The sequence below is a fragment of the Macaca fascicularis genome, chromosome 1, assembly GCF_037993035.2.
Source record: "Macaca fascicularis isolate 582-1 chromosome 1, T2T-MFA8v1.1".
Lineage (NCBI taxonomy): Eukaryota > Metazoa > Chordata > Mammalia > Primates > Cercopithecidae > Macaca > Macaca fascicularis.
In genome coordinates, this window is record NC_088375.1 from 231,426,176 (window position 1) to 231,430,369 (window position 4,194).

The following is a 4,194-nucleotide window of genomic DNA, read 5'->3' on the forward strand; positions in this document are numbered from 1 at the left end:
GGGGAGGGGGCGGGGCGCGTCCCGGGCACCTGTGGCGGCGCCGCCTGCGTCACAGGTCACAGCCCCACCTGGGCCGGCTGGAGCCCACGTGATCGCCCGGACTGGATCGCGCTTCTCGATTCCCTCCGAGCCGCCGCCGCCCGGTGCCTGCGCCTTCCCTCCCCGCGCCCACGCCCCCTCGAGGCCGGCCCGGGCGTCGCCTGCCAGACGTGGGGCCGGAGCGGCTCGGCTCCCTCCTGCGTCACTGTCCTTCCAGGCCCCGCTCCACCGCCTCCTCCAGGAAGCCTTCGGGGAAGGAGACCAGCCTTGCGGGGACCGATGTTGGCTGTAGAAAGGCCCGGCCCTGGCCTTCTGGATTCTTGGAAGCCAAGCGGCCAAAGACAGCCAAGAGGGCGCAAAGCACTCTGGCCACCTTCTTGGTGTGGTTGAGTGGCGGTCATCCCCATTTCACAGAGAAGGACCGAGTCCTGGAAAGGAAGGCTCTCGCCAGCGTGCACACGGCTGAGCCTGGACTCCGAGGCTGGCCTTTCCTTGCTCCGCCTGCTGGGAACGAGTGTGAAGGTGAGGGAGGGCCCCCCAGCTGGGGGTTCAGGAATCAGGCTCCCTGGTGCTGTGGGAGGGGCTGGGGGCTGAGCCAAGCCTCCCAAGCTTGGGCCTGGCCATTCAGGAATGTGACCTGAGGTCCCAGGGCTCAGACCCACTTCTGACCTGCCTTCCTCATCCCCTTTTCAGGAAAGGCCTGTTGCCAAAGGCTTCCGTGTGAACATCCACACTGGGCTTTGGATCAGCTTCCACTGGCGTCCCCTCACTGACCCCAGGCCTCGGGGCGTGGGCCGGGCACCTGTGTGCCAGCCAGAGGCACTGACCGTCCTCCCTCCCAGGACCTGCCTCCCTGGGCCGGGCAGCCCTGAGATCCCGTTGCGGGGTGAGGAGACACCGCAGGCTCTGGGGCTGTAACTTGGCATCTTCTCAGGTGTCATGGTTAGAGGGACTGCCTGCCCTTCTCCTTCTGCACTGGTCGCCCCACCCACTAGTCCCCCAGGGTCTGCCCTGCGGCAGGGGCTGCCTGGGTGTCAGGTGCCACCTGGGCAGGGCACAAACTGGCCTCAGGGATGGGTCCCATGGGCCATCCGTCCTCCAGGGGGCGGGATGAGGGAGGAGCTAAGAGCTGACCCCTGTGGGCGGCAGCCTCCACCTGGAGCCGTCTGCGGGGAGGTTCCACTTCCAGGCAGCTCCTGGAAAAGGTAGGTGGCTGCTGCCCTCCAGAGTCCATGATGGGTACTGCACCTACGAGGCCCAGCTTGCCGGAGGGAGCTGGGGTGACCCGGAGCCTTGACCCTTGAGGGGACTGAGGTGCGGTGGGGTCACTGAGGCCCCGTGGGGGGACGGAAGCCTTGCATCAGGCCACTCAGTGGGACCCAGGTTCCCGATTCCCACTGAGTGCTTTCCTGTAAAACCCTCTTTCAGAAGCTGCCTCCGAGTTACCCCCAACCCCACACCTTCTGTCCAGGCCCTGCTCGGCCCGTCCAGCCACCTTGGGTCTGGCTCTGTCTCTCCATGTCCTGCTGGCTCCTGAAGGCCACTCAGCATGTGCTTAGGACAGTCCCTTTGCTGGGGATGTCACCTGAGCTGGTGGCAGGACCTCCCTGTGCCTCTGTCACCTCCGCTGTAAATGAGGGCCTGATGATGACCCAGGAGATCGCCCTGGCACGAGGCCCAAGGGAGAGGTTGGAAGGAACCAGCCTGGAGACTTAAGGGGCTGGCAAGGAGAAAGAGACTTTGGGGAGGCCTGCCAGCGGGGTAGGCCGTGGCACTCTCTGCACCTCTGTGGTGGGATCCAGAGCCTGTGGCTCAGCCATGTGTGTTGCCTGCCTGGGGGCCTTCCCCTCTCACATAACCAGTAGGGGAGAAGATGTGGATCCCCCAAGCTTAACAGCCACTGGGCATTGCTACAGGGTGGGCAGCGCTCTGGCCGGGCACCGGTGTGCCAGCCAGAGAGCACACCTCTGTCTGCAGGAGCAGAGCTCCTTCTCTGCGGCTTGAGGTGGCATAAGCTCCTACAGGCCTTGCTTTGAGTTTTCCAAGCTTTTGCTCAGCCACTGGGGCCACAGCACAGACAGCCCGTGGCCTTAGGTGGTGCCTGAGGCCAGCAGCCCCATGGGAGGCCTTTTGGCTTGACCTTCCAGGGTAGGTGCCCAGGGCTGAGGGTGAGCTGAGGCTGCTGGGCAGGTTTGTCCTCCCTGCTGGGCCGAGTGGGCAGTGCTCCTACCTGCTCCTCTCCCTCTCTGGGGCCCTGAGGAGCACACGGGGTGGAGGGAAGGTCATGACAGCCCTTAGTCCTCAGGCTCTCAATGCTGGGCTGCCCTGTTACCCACTGCAGTTCCATGGGTGTCCTGTGCAGCCCATAGGCAGCTGGGAAGGCGCCCCAAGGGTGTGGCTGTGAGTGGGACGGAGGACAGAGATGCGTCTGTGCTGGGTGGGTGGAGGCCCATGGCTGGGGGGCCGGGCTGGTAGGGAAGAAGGTTGGGTTTGAGGAGCAAATGCCCCTCCTCCTTGTACCCTAAAATAGCAGGTGGTCATTACTTCCCATTAAGCACCTACTATGTGCCAGCCTCATGCTGAGGGCCTTGCATGCGTCATCTTAGTGAATTCTTACGGGAACCCCCTCAGATGTCGTTGTTGTCCCCACTTAACTGAGAGGAGAAATGTTTTGCCCCTTGTTACCTGGCTGGTAAGTGACCCAGCCGAAGTGAGAGTCCAGGTCTGTCTGATGCCAAAGCCCAGGATCCCTGGTCATCATTAGGGACCATTTCTGGTTTACAAAGACATAACTATAGTCTTTATATTTTTACATAAAAATGTATAAAAGCAACCCCATGTATCTTGCCCAAGTTGAGAATTTAAAACATGTCACGTGTTTTGGCCATGACAAAGTCGTTGGTACCAGACTTATCTGTCACCACAAACAACTCGAACACGGAACAAAAAATATGAGAAACAGCTGTTTCTAACACTGGACAACAGGTGCAGAGACAGAAATTCTTGGAGGAAGAGGCAAATAAGCCTTTGGCCGAGAGAACCTGGTGGCTTCACTGGGCTGCAGGGGACAGAGTTGGGAAACCAAGGAGGCCAAGGACTATGGACAGAGTCCTGGAGAGAAGGCAGCAGTGCAGGGGAGCCCCGAAAGAGTCCTGGAGAGAAGGCAGCAATGCAGTGGAACCCCCAAAATCCCCACAAGGGTCCACTTGAGCCTTTGGCTGAATACTGAACTGTGCATAAGCAGAGTAAGATCCCACGAAGCCAGGGACCAACAGTGACCAGGGAGCTCTGTAAGCAGAATGACACCAGAGTTCACACCAGGCCAGGCGACGCTGGAACACCAGCCACCGGGAGCTAGAGTTCACACCAGGCCAGGGGATGCTGGAATGACGACCACCGGAAGCCAGAATTCACACCAGGCAGGGGATGCTGGAACACCGGCCACCAGGAGCAAGAGTTCACACCAGGCAGGGGACGCTGGAACGCTGGCCACAGGGAACCAGAGTTCATACCAGGCAGAGAATGCTGGAACGCCAGCCACTGGGAGTCAGAGTTCACACCAGGCCAGGGAACGCTGGAATGCCGGCCACGGGGAGCCAGAGTTCACACGAGGCAGGGGATGCTGGAACGCCGGCCACCGGGAGCCAGAGTTCACACGAGGCAGGGGATGCTGGAACGCTGGCCACCGGGAGCCAGAGTTCACACGAGGCAGGGGATGCTGGAACGCTGGCCACCGGGAGCCAGAGTTCACACGAGGCCAGGGGACGCTGGAACATCAGCCACCAGGAAGGAAGAACCCTCCCTGACTATCCGTCGTCGACCTCAGCTGCTTGGGAGTCTGAGGAGGGAGGATCGCTTGAGCCTGGGGAGGACAAGGCTCCAGTGAGCTATGATCAAGCCACTCTACTCCAGCCTGGGTGACAGACCAAGACTCTGTCTCAAAAAAAGAATGGCTGAAAAATTTCCAAGTGTGATAAAAACCCGTAGATCTGCAGATCCAAGAACCTCAAAGCAATGGAGAGTAAGTACAAAGAAGTCAGAGCAGCATACGTACAAAGCAGACCACGCCACAGTACCTCGTAATGAAATGGCTGAAAACCAGGGACAGAGGGAAAAACCCTTGACCACCCAGAATATGCAGTAGATACCAAAGAA